This window comes from Oryzias latipes, chromosome 16 (genome assembly GCF_053564925.1).
Source record: "Oryzias latipes strain Hd-rR chromosome 16, Olatipes_Hd-rR_3.1".
Lineage (NCBI taxonomy): Eukaryota > Metazoa > Chordata > Actinopteri > Beloniformes > Adrianichthyidae > Oryzias > Oryzias latipes.
In genome coordinates, this window is record NC_136252.1 from 34,985,627 (window position 1) to 35,002,518 (window position 16,892).

At 47.8% G+C, this 16,892-nt stretch overlaps 1 pseudogene; it reads left to right on the plus strand.

The window, feature by feature from the left end:
* Nucleotides 1–9,328: 9,328 nt before the first annotated feature.
* Nucleotides 9,329–11,501, plus strand: LOC144984446 (uncharacterized; annotated as a pseudogene).
* Nucleotides 11,502–16,892: the final 5,391 nt, after the last annotated feature.

The window sequence follows — 16,892 nt, forward strand, 5'->3', positions numbered from 1 at the left end:
ACAGAGTTAATTGGAAGTTCCTTATTGCTGCCCTCCATAAGTTTGGTTTTGGAGAAGCATTCATCAATTGGATCAAAATATTATATCACAACCCCAATGCATCAGTTAGAACTAATAAACAGACTTCAAACAGGTTTTTTCTTGGAAGAGGAACCAGACAGGGCTGCCCACTCTCTCCTTCTCTTTTTGCTATATTCATTGAGCCTTTTGCTGCAGCAATAAGACAGAATGAGAGCATTATAGGAATAAAAACCAAACACAGCCATCATAAAATTAGTCTTTATGCGGATGACATATTACTGTTTTTAAGGAATTTACATTCTGTAAATGAAACAGCAATGATCATAAATGAATTCTCCTCCATATCAGACTATTCCATTAATTGGAATAAGTCTGTTTTATTACCACTCAACAGGAATATGGAACAAAGACTCACAATTCCAGTTAAAACAGGAAATATCAAATATCTGGGTATCTACTTTTCCCCCAAACTATCAGAACTGGTGCAGCTAAACTACACCCCATTACTGAAAAGCATACAGGACGATCTAACACGCTGGACCAACCTGCCTCTGTCCCTTATGGGCAAGGTAGCCACGGTTAAAATGAAAATCGTACCCAAAGTTAATTATCTCTTCTCAATGATTCCCACACAACCGCCATTAAAATGGTTCAAAACATTAGACTCATCCATATCAAGCTTTCTATGGAACAACAAACCTGCAAGAATTAGTCTAAAAACTTTAAAATCTGCAAAAAGCTGTGGAGGATTAGAACTACCTAATTTCCACAAATACTTTCTTGCAAATAGATTACAATATATCTTAAAATGGTTAAAAAATAATCCAGAAAACCAACTCATGGTTAGACTTGGAACAGGCATTATGTGGAAAGATCAACCTGTCACAGCTACCATTTATTAGCCAAACAGTTAAAAAACAGGATTGTTTCAAAAGCATTAATATAAATGCCACCTTAACAGCCTGGTGGGAATTTCTCAAAATATCAAAATCATCAATTCAACCGTGCAAAATGACACCCATCTGGAACAACCCGGACATCCTTATTAACAAAAAAATGATTCACTTCCCAGCTTGGCAAGCAGGGGGCATAAAACAACTAGAGCACGTAATTATTGATAGAAGATTCATAACTCCCCAGGAACTTCAAGACAAACATGGAATAAATAACTTCTTGGAATACTAGCAACTTAAATCAAGTATTACTAAAAAGTATAAAATTAAAGACGACGATTTAAAGCTACCAGATGTAGTTACCACTCTGATTAATTTTTCAATGAATAGAACTCTCTCCAAAATATACAAACTTTTATGTAATTTAGATAACAATATTGCCCTTCCAACAAAAAAATGGGATGCAGATTTGAGCATCAGCACAGATGAAAGCTTCTGGTCAGAACTCTGTCTAAACACCTTTAAACTGACAAAAAGTCCAAATCTGCAGCTAATCCATCTCAAAACTCTTCACAGAATTTACTACACTGGACAGAGGATGTTCAAGATGGGTCTCAGTAACTCAGACATTTGCGAGCACTGTGATAATAATCTACCCGACAGCTACATGCACGCACTGTGGTTCTGCACTCCTGTCCAGGCTCTCTGGCAGCATGTATGTGCCGATTTATCAGTCTGGCTTAAGGTTTCAATCACTGCCTCACCGTCACTTTGTGTGCTTGGTGACATGAGTGCCATCGATATAGAAGAAGGATTAGCATCTATCATTTTCATAACTCTTTGTATTGCCAAAAAAACTATTTTAATAAATTGGAAAAAAAAGAAAAATATAAACATAAGTCAACACAGAAATCTGCTGTTTGATCATATCAGCTTGGAAAAAGTGTCAGCCCAAAGCTCAAGTAACTTTGAAAGAATTCAGTCTCTCTGGTCTCCTGTGGTTGACTCCATGACTTAGGGGGTGGAGGGCTTGGTCGTCGCTGCTCCTTGCCCTTCTGCCGTGGTTTGGGGTGGGGGTCGGGGCCTCCGGTGCCTGGCGGGGGCGGTGGGGGGCTCCGTTGGTCGGGGGGTCGGGTCCGGTGCCTGGGTGGGGCGGGCTGGGGCGCTGCGTGGTCCTCTGGGCTTGGGTGTGGGGGTGCGTGGTGGGGGGGTGGGGTGGTGGTCTGGCTTGGCTTGGGGGGGTGGTCCCTTTGCCTGTGCTGGGGGGGGTTGGCGGGGGGGGCCTGCTCGGGTGGGGGGGGGCCAGCGGCGCCGGATGGGCTGCCCATCTGCACCTGGGGCTGGGATCGGCCCTTCCCTGGCTCTGGGACGGGACGGGACAACCCTCTCGAGGCCCCCGGTCGCTCTGGGTGTCACCCGCTTCGGCTGCGGGGTCTGGGGTGGGGTGGGGGGCTTGTCGGCCCTGTCCTGTGGGGGGGCGTTCTGGGGGGGAGGGGGGGCCCATTATTAGTACGGGTCGGGGGGGCTAACGGGTCGGGGTCTCCGCTGAGGCAATCAGTGGTTGCCTCGGCCGGTTGGCCTCCTCGGTCCCGTCGAGGCCTGACCAGAGCTCTTCTAGGGCCGGCGTCTGGGGGTGGGGGCCTGGGCTTTCTCCGGGGGGGGCGACGCTTTCTGGCTCCTCTCTCTCTGTGTGGGGTGGGTGGTGCCGGGCCTGGGGTGTCGGCGCCTCCGGGGGTGGGGCCCCTGGCCTGGGTGGCCCTGGCCCCTTTGCTGGGGGTGGGCTGGGGGACGGCTGTTTGACCACCGGGGGACAGTCTACCAGCTGTCCCCAACTTACCCCCTTCCTTATATAACCTCATATTAGGGTGAGGGGGTGGGGGGTCTAGCCTGCGATGCGCCTTGGGGGGGGGGCTACTTGGGAGTGGCCCCCCTCCTATGGTTGCCGTATGGAGTGGGCCCCCCCTCTTTCGGTTTTATTTGCAACTTAGACATGTAGGGTCCTTGGTAGGGGGGGTGCTTGGACATCACTGCAAGCAAGCAGCAGATGTCCTCCTGGCACCCTACCCGCCTATTTTAACCGCACCTTAGACATTTAGGGCCCCTTGGTGTGGAGGGTGAGGGGACATCACTGTGAGTAATCAGGAGATGTCCCCTTAGTGCCCTACTCGCCAATTTTAACTGCACCCCCCTTAGTACACACACCCCTCCCCCTTCAATATATACATTCAAACATAAACACACACACATGCACACAACACCCTCTCAAACACCCATACATGCACACACATTTTACAAGGAAGGTGGGACCTGGGTCCATCTGTCCCCTACCCCTTCCCTGGTGGGGGGTGCGGGCCCCTTGGCGATGGCGGCCGTGTCCCTTGGGTGCCGGCTCCCTGGGCCCGGCGGTGCTCTCTCCGCGCGGTGGGGGGGTTCATATTACACCTGAGCCGGGGGTGTTCGTGTCCCTGGGGGGTGGGTCCTGGTCCTTGCCCCTGGGCGCTGGGCCCCGCCAAACTTCCAACATGGCCGAGCCTGGTCGGGCCATATTTATAACACCCCTTGTGGGCCGCCCTTTTTTCCCCGGGGTTCCCCCCTCCTGGGCGGGGGCAGCGGGCCCCTGCCTTGCTCCTACCTGGACCAACCGTGGGCCGGGTGGGTGGCTGCCTGGAGTGCGGAGCGGGTCTCCCTTGGGGGGTCCTGGCTCGTACCTGGGGTCGGGGCGGGGGGATGCCCGGAACTCCTGGGTGGTGGTGGGGTGCTCGTCTGGGGCTGTGGGCGTCCCTCTCCGGTGGGGCCCTGCGTTGGGCTCTTCCGGCGCGGCGGGGGGCTGCTTTCCTGGCTGGGCTGGGGCGGCGCTCTCTTTCCCTCTGCGCCTCCCTGCTCTCTGGCTCTGGGGGCCTTGCGGCGGTCCTGCTGGCCCTGGCCTGGGTGGCGGTCTTGGTCGCCCGGGGGGCGGTTGTTCCCTGCCTGTTTCCGTGTGGCGTTGGGGGAATTCCGGCTGCCGCTGCTGCTGCGGCGGGGGTCTGGGTGTGGGGGTGGCTGGGCGCTCCTCCTCCTTCTTTTCACATTCCACCATCCATTTTAAAAGAACATAAATACTCACTTGAGCACAGGTGTTAGCTCACCTTTGCACTAATAGTTTGCATGATTGAATAAATGAAAGATTTCACACTAGTTGGTTTAAAGGCATAGGTATGCGTTCGTGAACACTATCTGTTTTGTGTGCATGTTGACATGTGGACATTTTTGCGGCTAGCAGGTGTGTTGATAATATTTGAGTGTGTGTGAACAGGCCCCGCCCTTTCTGTACTACATTTGAACCGTACAGTAACGATAAACAACCAATAAACCTGTCTGCTCTATGCTGCTTCATGGTCTTACCCCCCTTCCCCTCCTATTATCACCCTCCTACCCCCCCCCCCCCCTCTCTCTAACGTCCCTCTCTCTTCTTCCCCTCTTTCCTTTTCCGTCCGGTCCAACACCAAAGATTTTCAAACATGATTAAAGAAAGGAAAAAAAAAAAAAAAAAAAAAAAAAAGATAAACGAGTAACAATGCTATGATCGATCAGGCAGTGTTCAGCTCCAGAGTCTATTAAAGCCTGTAAATCAATAATTCCGGGACCGTGAACTAATTTGACAGGAACGTGAAGAAAAGGTTTATTAACCTAGGAAATTCCACCCACCCGTGGCCTGTCATCTAACGGGGGGCTCTGGATTCTATCTGGTGCCCAGTCTTTCCACAGTAGAAACACGCACCTTCCAAGCGACGTCTCTGTCGTTCCTCTGGGGTTAGCCTGGAATGTCCGATCTGCATGGGTCCCTCCCCCGAACTGTAATGAGAGTCGGAAGGTGGGCTCGGAAGAATGTGTGGTGGATCATTGAGTGGTGATCTGATGGGACTTTTGCGAGAAGGGGGTGGTCTTTCACGTTGTCGCTCACGTAGACGGGTATCCGAGCGAAGGGCGGCCGTGACGAGCTCCTCGAAGGTGTAGGTTTCAAGTTGTGTGCAGAGGTGATCTTTAATGTTTTCGTTGAGGGATTGGTAGAAAACTCCCTTGAGAGCGGGATCTGACCATCCAGCCTCCACAGCCAGGATTCTGAAATCGATAATATGATCAGAAACAGGACAGTTACGTTGCTTGAGCGCCAGCAGTTTACGTGCGGCTTCCTCTTGTTTCTTGGATCAGTCAAAAACCAGCTGGAATCCCCCTAGGAAATGTTCATAAGAAAGATGGGATATGGGATGGACCCCCAAGAAAGCTTGAGCCCACTGTAAAGCTTTATTGCGAAGGGAGTTGATAATGAGCGTGATTTTGCTGTGGTCTGAAAGGTAATACCTCGGGGCTTGCTGGAAGATCAGATGACACTGGAACAGAAAACCGCCACAGGCTTCTACGTCGCAGAAAAATGGCTCTCGCAGTAGGTGGATGTTTTCCGGAGATTCGGCAGAAGCGGAAGAGACAACGTTGTTGGGCGCCGGAAGTGTGGCCGTGGTAGCCGGGGAAGCTAACTGACCTTTATCCTCCTTCAGCGTTTGGCTAAGTCCGTCCAGCCGACGAAAAAGCTCCTGTTGGGCGGAAGCAATCTGATCCAGCGCGGTGGCTTGACGGCCCAGGGCGATGCCTTGTTGGCTGACGGCGAAGCGGAGTCCCTCTGGGTCAGCTGGGTCTGGAGTTTGGCCAGATCATTCTGTCATGATTTCAGGGGTGGTGAAACATTTAATGACGTGGCAGCTGACGCGGAAACGCGCAGCCGGCGCTTAACGCACAGCGGATCACACCAACTATGCCCCGCACTACGACCGAATCTTACCGGCTGCCTCCGTGGTTTTGATGCCTTTAACCAGGTTTTTTTTGGACTAGTTTTTTTAGATGGATCACGAGTTTTCTGATCGCTCTCGAGCCCTGCCTGATCTGGCGCTACGCATGCACTTCATCCAAAACAGCTCCGGTGCGCACAGCTGGGTCCTTAATTAACACCACGCCCACTACAGACTTAAACTTTCCTTTTCCTCTCTTTAATTTTTTAACTACTTAAAATTAATTTTCTCTCAAATTTAACAGAACGTACTTTAATGCATTTTTACTTTAGATTTTTATTTGATTTTTTCTCTCTTCTTTTTTTCTTTCTGTGTTTTTTTTTATGTTTTTATTTACTTTTAAAATAAATTCACTTGAAGCATCAGCTTCCTCAAGTTTGACCTAACACTAATAGTCTCTAAAATTTCAGTGACTGCCCATTTTAATGCTAAAAATTCTAATTTCTCTGAATGTAGATGGTAATTGCCATACGCGGTCATGCGCAGCTTTCAATCCTGTCTTTGATACAGGACAGCCCCTAGTCCCTTATTGGATGCATCTGTATGTAAGATGAAAGGCAGAGAAAAGTCTGGGAAGCCTAGAACAGAGGGTGTTGTCAAACAGTCTATCAGTTGTCCAAGGACTGACTGATGTGCTGAAATCCTATCAATGGGTGTGTTGGATTGGATTGCCTTGTTTTGTTTTGTTCGCCATTTGTCTTTGTTCCTCGGCTGCACAACCGTTTCTTAAGGTGCTTTGAGCAGATCATATAAAGGGCTGGCAATTCGTGAGAAGTCTTTGATGTATTGCGTGTAATAGCTCAGTAGCCCTTGCATAGCTTTTAACTCACCAACATTATGGTGTTTCTTGTGTTTTAATGCTCTTACTGCAGCTGTGACAGCAGGGTCCATTTAGTTTCTTTCAGCAGATACAATCCGTCCCAGTTGGCGCACCTCAGCTTTGAACAAGTCACACTTCTTGGGTTTCAGCTTTATTCCATGTTCTCTAAGTCTCTGCAGGACCTGTCTGACATGATCAACGTGATCCTCAAATTTCCTGCTGTATACAAGAATGTCGTCAAGATGGGGCACACATATTTGATCCCTGAGGCCTTCTAAGCATTCTTCCATGCAGAGTTGAAATGCAGCTGAAACGTTCTTTAGTTCAAATGGAATTCATTGAGCGACCAGGCTAACCACCATAAGGGGCAATGAACTGGAAATGAATGCTGGATCTGGATCTCCTTAAGAGGGCTGTAGGTTGATGAGGTGAGTGTTCACAAGATGATCAGGAAGCAGAACAGAGGGGAGGGGGGACTGCCAGAGGCACATGACAGATTCTTGTTGTGTGTAAATAAATTATACCCTGCGACAGACTGGCGAACCATGTGACAGACTGGCGACCTGTCCGGGGAGTCACTTGCCTTCGCCCACAAGTGGCCGGGAAAGGCTCCGGCAGCCCCTTGACCCCAAAAGAGAAACACGGAACAGAAAATGAATGAATGAATAAATTATACATATAAACCAAAAGTTACTATGACTTTTTCTCGTAAATTTACGAGATTATAGGTTGTAAATTTATGAGATGTAAACTTGGGCTATGACTTGGCCATGACTAGATTTGCACACGATATTCTGTTGTATAATAAAAACTACCTCTCCCCGGATAGAAGAGCAGAAGCAGAGCACTTCTTTTCTGCAGATCCACCTTGCTCTCCCTTTTCAAAGTTTGAAACTTCATGCAGACTCTTGTGTGAATTTTTCTTTTCCCACTGCACATTAGGTTTTTGGTTTCCTCAACCATCCTCCTATGGGAAGGCCTTACGCGGCTGCAACAGGACACTTTCGTATCACATGCACACCCGTGCAACATTTACATGTGGTCAGTAAGGAGCCAGTACTCAAACCTTACTAACAACTCCGACAGTGGCTCAGGTGGATGAGCGGGTCGTCCAATGATCAAAGGGTCGGCGGTTCGATTCCCAGCTCCCACCAGCCAAATGTCGTTGTGTCCTTGGGCAAGACACTTCACCCTCCTCGCCTCCAGTGTGGCCTCCACTGGTGTGTGAATGTGCATGTATGATCCCAGTGATGGTCAGAGGGGCCGTAGGCGCGAAATGGCAGCCGCACCTCTGTCAGTCTGCCCCAGGGCAGCTGTGGCTATGTCAGTAGCTTACCATCACCAAGTTTGAATGAGGAGTGAATGAATAATGGACACAATGTAAGCGCTTTGAGCGTCTGGAAAAGTGCAGAAAAATCTAATACATCATAATTATTATTAACTAGAATGTGGGGTAAGGACGCCGTACGACAGCAGCAACTCCCAGTCCTGCTTTAAACTTTGGCAAGGTCACTGGCTCTGTTCTCAGAAAAATCCACTGAAATTGGTTTACTGTCACCTTTCAAGACTATCACGACTTACACTGCACCACTCATACACTCCATCTCCTTTGCTCTGGTCAAGGCTGCTCAACTAGTCTCAGATGAACTGCCAACTTTTTATCATCAGCCATTAGCAATTTAGCTTTTATAAAAGCCAACTATGTTTGCCAACAAATTGTGTTTTTTCATGAAATTTTAAATGGTGCCATAGTACTTCCAAAGTATAATACTTCCAAAGTCTTTCCATCATCTAGGGCTTCATTGAGGATTAGCATGAGTGTCTTATCAAACAGACATTCACACATTTTTCTACACATCTTAAGTCTTCTTCCTCTGCTGGGTCTCCAGGATAGTGTCGTCGAAGCCAATCGTATTGAGGCCATCCATCCTTTCAGTTTCTTCCACTCATCTGGCACCAGACCTCTGAAGCATCATGTTGCAGTCGGGAACTGTACCTGTGGACTGGCAGACAGGGGTGGTGGTTCTCCTTTTTAAGAAGGGGGTGTGTTCCAACTACCGGGGAATAACACTCAAGTCAAACACAAGTCTACGCCAGGGTTCTGGAGAGGAGAGTCCGTCCAGTAGTCGCACTTCAGATTCAGGAACAACTGTGCGGTTTTCATCCTGGTCGTAGAACAGTGGACCAGCTCTACACAGTCTTTAGGGTGCTGGAGGGTTCATGGGAGTTTGCTCACCCAGTCCATATGTGTTTCATAAAGACTTGTTTCATCTTGCAGAGGAGCGTTCCTTCCACCTTAGAACTGCAGGATGAGCGCGATATTTGACGCTACTCTGCAAACAAAACAAAAGAAATAAAATACTTTTTCATCAGCTCTACAGACCGACCTTTCCTGCTGCATTTGCAGATATTTTACATGTAAAATCTGATGTTTATGTAAATACTTCATTGCTTTCTTCATTTTTATTATGTTTATTGATGAAAAACTTACATCAACTCTCTGTGAATCATGTTTTTAGGTTCTCTCAAATAAAATGCAGTGTTCATTGTTGTACATAAATAAATTATATATATAAACCAGAAGTTGCTGTTGCGTTTCTTCACAACTAAAGTTTTTTTTTTTGTGTGAAGTTGAGCTTAGACAGGTTTAACAACACGGATCTGTTGGTTCTTGTTGAAAAAGACGGTTCAATGAGACTTTGTGTTTGTGAGGAATGAGGCTATAAATGACAGTCCAGAAGATATAGACCAGAACATTTCAGAACATGCCCACAAATCAAAATGAAACGTTCGATGAGTGTTTGGTTGTGTGTCGGTCAAGTTGCTGTTAAATTCATCAGATCTTTGTTCGCCTCCATGTCGGTGTCTTCCTGCTTTTGTTCTGTTGAAAACCTTGATTTCCTGAAGCTCAAACAGCTTTTTATCTATGAAAATCAAATAAACTATGAATATTCTCTGATTTATGGCTTGAAGGTTTGCAGAAACGGAGGACAGGTACAGACAGGTGGACTCGGTAAAGACTGTTTTGTTGGACAAGCCCCTTCCTGAAACCAATAACTCTGTCAGTGTTGATGGCTCCTCCTCCAGTGGTCTCTCTGTGGCTCTGACTTAAACATGGGAAATGGCTGCAGGCAGGATTTACCTGGAAGGGAACAATTTGTACTTTTTTCTGGTGTGCAGCTAAAACAGACCAGAGAGCTTTCAACAAGTTACCTAATAGTGAAAAGCATATTTGTTGTTACCACGGTGATGTTGGACCCTACTCTCTCTGAAAAAGTCACAGTGAATACTGTGTTGAGCAGCTCTTCTTCTGACTCACATAGTTAGATTTTTTGAAGTGTCTTGGTTGAGTAACTGGATTAAATCTGTGCATGAGTGTGCACTGACTTACGGTGGCCGAGAGGTGCAAGACATGCTGACATTTAAGATAGCTGGTTAGCTTCCTGTGACGTCATTTCCGGGTGAGCGTGTTCCAGCGTTAGTCGTGTTTGACTGCTGCTCTATTGTTTGCCATTAGCCTGACTACTATTGCTTACTTTAAGTGTTATCAGGTTTAATATTCACTTTCACATCTAGCACCTTTTAGTAACAAATAAACTACTGTTAAATCGCTTGCTGTTCACTTTTCTCATTTTGCTAAATAAACCACTTCTCTTTACCTAAACACCGCTTGCCTTAGCGTAGAACCTAGCATGGTCACCACTCCTTCTACCTTTCCCCCTCTCTCCTGCCCCATGTGCCATATGTTTAGTGAGGATCCTGCCTCCTTTAGTGAAGATAGCGGTAGGTGTTAAGTGTAGTCTTGTGTTAGACTTGGAGGCCAGGCTAGAGCAGTTAGAAGCGCGGCTCCACACAGTGGAAGCTAAGCCAGCTAGCCAGGGCGTTACTCGTAGCGTGGGCGGCGCTACCAGGGCTAACCCAGTTAGCACCAAAGCGCTTTCCCAGCAGCCGGGAAAAACCCAGGGGTTTGCAACGGTTGGGAGGAAAGATAGTGCTAAACGCAAGAACTTAGAGCACCCAAGACTCCACGTTAGAAATAGGTTCTCCCCCCTCAGTGAAACACCCGCTGAACCTTTAACTCTGGTTATCGGCTCTTCTGAATTTTAAAACGTGGAGGTCCCAGCGGCTACAGTCAGGTGTTATCCGGGGGCCAGAGTTGGTGACATCGAGGGGAACCTTAGGATGTTAGCTCAGAATAAGTCCAGGTTCCGTCGAGTCGTGATTCACGCAGGCCGTAATGATGCCCGACGGAGACAATCAGAGGTGGTTAAGTTAAACGTAGCTTCGGTGTGTAAACTGGCTACGACGATGTCCGACCGGCGTTGGTTTTGTGGATAATTGGAGCGCGTTTTGGGGGAAGCCCGGTCTCATGCGGAGAGATGGTGTCCATCCTACTCTGGACGGTGCAGCTCTTCTTTCTAGAAACATTTCCGCTAGCCTTAGTCTGTCAACCTGACAACCCAGAGACGAGACCCGGGCGCAGAGCAGCAGTGTAAAACGCTCCTCCGAGCCTCCCTTAGTGTTAGTGCTGGTGCAAAACCCATGCAGGGAAAGTCAAGCAGGTCCTAGCTTTAGCTTATGTGCTGAAAGACAAGTGAAAGGATGGCGTCATAGAAACCTTACAGTGACAGTGACAGACAGCAGTTCTCACAAGCAGATTTATGATGTCATTAAATGTAGTTTATTAAACATTCGATCCATTTCCTCTAAGTCCCTCTTAGTCAATGAGTTAATCACTGATAACCTTAGTCTACTAGCCTTAACAGAAACTTGGCTCCAACAGGAAGACTATGTTAGATTGAATGAACCAACCCCCCCCCCCCTAACACACACACACACACACACTTATGCTAACTATCAGAAATCCAGGATTTCAGGGAAAGAAGGTGGTTTGGCAGTAATATTATAGTCTAGCGTACTTCTAACCCCTAAAGTTAAAAATGTTTAACTCCTTTTAAAGCATCATATTGTCTATAAATCACCCAAAGAAGATATAATTATTTATCCCCCCCCCCCCCCCCCCCCCGGCCCGTATTCAGAATTTTTAACTGAGTTTTCCGACTTCCTAACGACTATTGTCTTAGATTTTTAATGACGTCGTGGACGTAGCAGACCCAAATGCTGAAACCCGGAAGTAACTTGCAACAAGGAAGTGCTTGAAATGGTTTATTTTACCAGTGTAGAATAAAGTTTTCAAGGAGAATGTGATAATCAGTTCCTTCGTGGAATGATCCTGAAGTCTTTGGAGCTGATGTCGCTGAGGACAGCGGAGACAGAGAGAGGAGATGCGAGGATGCGTCGGAGCGTGGAACCAGAGGGAGCGAGGCGTGGGCGCTACCGACAGCGGGACCAGGTTGAGGCGATGAGTGGATGCCAAGGACGGCGGAACCAGCTTGAGGCAAGACGTGGACGTCGAGGACGCGTAACCAGCTTGAGGCGAGGCATTGACGCCGAGGACGGCGGAACCAGCTTGAGGCGAGTCGTGGACGCCGAGGACAACGTAACCAGCTTGAGGCGAGGCGTGGACGCCGAGAACGGCGTAATCAGCTTGAGGCGAGGAGGCCGAGGATGGCGTAATCAGCGTGGAATGAGGATCCAGCGTGACCAATGGATGAAACCTGAAGGTGAGTACAAGACGAGATAAGTAACATGAACTACATAACTAGAGCAAAGACTAAAAGGCCAGGCATAAGCACCGGAGTGAGTATAACGAACTGGCGCTGGATTCTGGCGAGATGCTCCCTTAAGAAGGTCGGCAGGGTAATGAGGAAATGAAGGTCAGCTGGTTCCAATCAGCAGCGTGGGAGAGCTGTGGGAGGGGGAGGTGAACTGACAGGCACCGTGACAAGATTCTGATCAAACTATAATAATAGGGGATTTTAATATTCATGTTGATGACCCCAGTGACTGTCTAGGAAATGCTTTTGCAGCTTTATAAGATGATGTTGGTTTAACCCAAAGTGTAAATGAACCCACTCACTGTCATTAGCACACCCTGGACCTTGTTCTAACCCATGGTGTAGAGATCAGCCAGCTGAGTGTCCTTCCTCTTAACCCCATCATTTCTGATCACTTTATGATTACCTTCCAGTTTACACTGGAACATCCTTCTGCCCCAGTGAATAAGAAACAGCTTAGAAGAACCTTAACTGACCGTTCTGTGTCTGAGTTTAAACACACAGTTCAGCCAGTACTTAGTGATATTCTGAGAAAATACTCTGAGTCCAGCTCCCATAGTATCAGTCCTAGTATAAATAACCACTTTGTCAATGATGCCTTACAAGCCCTCAGGAGTACACTTGATGTTGTTGCCCCCCTGAAACCTAAGTTTGTTAGACAAAACCGAGTAGCACCGTGGTTTAACACTGAAACACGTTCTCTTTAACAAGAAACCCGTAAGTTGGAAAGAGAATGGCGCCGCTCTAGTTCAGAGCAGTCTCTGAATACCTAGCCTATTAAATTATTTTTAAAAAAAGCTCTGCGTAGAGCTAGAAGCCATTACTATTCAACCTTAATATCAGAGAATGGAAATAATCCAAGATTTCTTTTTAGCACTATTGCTAAATTAACTCGCAGTCAGTCCTCAGTAGAACCACATGTTCCTGTTTTTCTCAGCTCAGATGATTTTCTCACATTTTCCAATAGCAAAATAGTAGTAGACTTTTATTATAACTATAATATTAGACATAAGTTGAATCAAGTTATTCCTACCATCAGCCCAGAGCAGGCTGAAGCGGTAGAAATGGAGGCATCCATAGAAACCTCTGTAACATTAGACTGCTTCACTATTGTGGATCAAGTAGAAATAGCATCAATTATTACGTCCTCCAAATCCTCAACCTGTCTGTTAGACCCAATTCCCACTAGACTTTTTAAAGAAACCTTTCCCCTAATTAATGATTCCATATTAACAATGATAAATACCTCTCTGGAAACGGGTTACGTGCCACAGTCTTTTAAATATGCAGTTGTTAAACCTCTTCTGAAAAAGCCCAGTTTGGATCCTAGCATCTTGGCCAACTATAGACCGATATCAAACCTGCCCTTTATTTCTAAAATCCTAGAAAGAGTTGTAGTTAAGCAGCTTTACTGCCACCTACAGGACAACAGCCACTTTGAAGACTTTCAGTCGGGGTTTAGACCCCACCACAGTACGGAAACTGCACTAGTTAGAGTCTCTAATGACTTATTATTGGCCTCAGAAAAGGGACTACTTTCTATTCTGGTCCTGTTAGACCTCAGTGCTGCCTTTGACACTATCGACCACAGTATTTTACTCCATAGACTAGAGCAGGACATAGGGATCAGAGGATCTGCTCTCCAGTGGTTTAAATCCTATCTGTCCGATAGGTATCAGTTCGTTAATGTAAATGGACATTCCTGTCAGTGCACTGGAGTTAACTATGGAGTCCCACTGGGCTCAGTTTTAGGATCCATCCTGTTTACGCTTTATATGCCACCCCTAGGAAACATAATCAGGAAACACAGCATTATTTTCATTGTTATGCCGACGATACGCAGTTGTATTTAGGGCGATAGTGGCTCAGGTGGTTGAGCGGGTCGTCCAATGATCGAAGGGTTGGCGGTTCGATCCCCGCTCCCACCAGCCAAAATGTCGTTGTGTCCTTGGGCAAGACACTTCACCCTCCTTGCCTCCAGTATGGCTCCACTGGTGTGTGAATGCGCATGAATGATCCCGGTGATGGTCAGAGGGGCCGTAGGTGCGAACTGGCAGCCACGCCTCTGTCAGTCTGCCCCGGTGCAGCTGTGGCTACAACTGTAGCTTACCATCACCAAGTATGAATGAGGAGTGAATGAATAATGGACATAATGTAAGCACTTTGGGTGTCTTGAAAAGCGCAGATAAATCCAATCCATTATTATTATTATTATTTATCCATGAAACCTGACCAGAATGACAATATAGAGAAACTGAATGCCTGCATCAGAGACATCAAGACCTGGATGACAATTAATTACCTCCTCTTGAACCCAGAAACTGAGGTCAATATACTAGGTCCTAAAAACCTGAAAGATGCTCTGTCTGCTCAGATAGTCTCCCTGGATGGTGTAAGTATAGCCCCCAATTCCACAGTTAGAAACCTTGGGGTTTTATTTGACCAGGATTTATCATTTAAGGCTCACATATCTCAGGCATGTAGAACTGCCTTTTTTCAACTGTGGAATATTGCTAAGATCAGAAATATACGGCCTGGGGTGTCGGCGCATCCGGGGATGGGGCCCCTGGGCTGGGGGGAGATGGCCCCTATGCTTTTAACTGCACCTCCCTTAGTACACACACCCCTCCCCCCTCAAAATATACATTCAAACATAAACACACACACATGCACACACACACCCTAACAAACACACATACACGCACACACATTTTGCAAGGAAGGTGGGACCTAGGACCATCTGTCCCCTACCCCTTCCCTGGTGGGGGGTACGGGGCCCTTGGCAACGGCGGCCGTGTCCCCTGCGTGCCGGTTTCCTGGGCCCGGCGGTGCTCTCTATGCCCGGGGAGGGGGTCGATATTACACCTGAGCTGGGGGTGTCCGTGTCCCTGGGGGGTGGGTTATGGTCCTTGGACCTGAGCGCTGGGCCTCGACAAATTTCCAACTGTGGCAGAGCCTGGTCGGGCCATGTTTACAACACCCCTTGTGGGCCCCCTTTTTCCCCGGGGTGCTTCCCTCCTGGGCGGGGGTGGCTGGCCCCTGCCTTGCTCCTCCCTGGACCAACCGTGGGGCGGGTGGGTGGCTGCCTGGAGTGCGGAGTGGGTCTCCCTTGGGGGGTACTGGCTCGTACCTGGGGTTGGGGCGGGGGGATGCCCAGAACTCCTGGGTGGGGATGGGGTGCTCGTCTGGGGCTGTGGGCGCCCTTCTCGGGTGGGGCCCTGCGTTGGGCACTCCCGGCGCAGCGGGGGGGCTGCTCTCCTGGTTGGGCTGGGGCGGCGCTCTCTTTCCCCCCATGCCTCCGTGCTCTCTGGCTCTGGGGGCCTCGCGGCGGTCCTGCTGGCCCTTGCCTGGGTGGCGGATTTGGTCGCCCGGGGGGCGGTTGTTCCCTGCCTGCTGCCGTGTGGCGTTGAGGGGTTCCGGCTGCCGCTGCTGCTGCGACGTGTCTCCACTGCAGCAACAGTCTCCATTGCAGCAACAGTCTCCATTGCCCCTATGAAGGTTAAATTGAGAAAGCATAGACAGAAAGCTCCCTGGAGGAACGATGATCTAATCAGGGCACAGAAACAACTGTGCCGCAGAGCTGAGCATAAGTGGCGCAAGTCAAAACTCCAGGTTCATTATGAAATGTATAAGGGGGAGTTGTACGCTTACAACCAGATCTTATGCAGAACAAGGGAAAGGTACTTCTCTGAAATCATTGTAAGTTGCAGCAGCAACTCTCGTGTCCTGTTCACAACAGTAAACAGATTAACTAACCCTCCAACCCAGCTACCAATAGAACTGGTTTGCACACCTAAATGTAATGAGTTTGCTGTATTTTTTAATGACAAGGTTCAGGGCATTAAAAAAGCCATCAACTCCACAACACATATAACTATCGAACGGCCACCTACTCACTCTAAGCTGACTCACTTTGTACCTGTCACTGACCAAACTGTCCAAGATACCATCACCCGTCTGAGCTCGTCTACATGCTGCCTTGATGTGTTACCCACTAGATTTCTAAAGTCTGTCCTGAACAGTGTGTTGCCATCAATTAGTCAAATAGTTAACATGTCTCTTCAATCTGGAATATTTCCAGAGGCCTTAAAAACTGCAGTCATTAAACCTCTCCTGAAGAAAAGCGGTCTTGATCCCATTGTACTGAATTATTACAGACCTATCTCTAATCTGCCATTTTTAGGAAAAGTCCTTGAAAAAGTTGTCCACCAACAGCTCACTGATTTTCTCTTATTAAACAATTCATTTGATGTTTTCCAGTCAGGTTTTAGACCCCATCATAGCACAGAAACTGCTCTTATCAAGGTAACCAACGACATCCGCCTGAACACTGATGATGGCAAAGTCACTGTCTTAATCCTGCTAGACCTGAGTGCTGCCTTTGATACTGTTGATCATGGGATCCTTTTGCACAGACTCCAAAACTGGGTTGGCATCTCTGGATCTGCCCTAAGTTGGCTCAAGTCTTATCTGGAAGACAGGAAATATTTTGTTGAAATTGGGAGTTGTGTCTCAGACTACATGGCCTTGACTTGTGGTGTGCCCCAGGGATCGATCCTGGGACCCCTTCTGTTCAACCTCTACATGCTGCCACTAGGGCAGTTAATACGCAGTAATAACATATCTTATCACAACTATGCAGATGATACTCAGATCTATG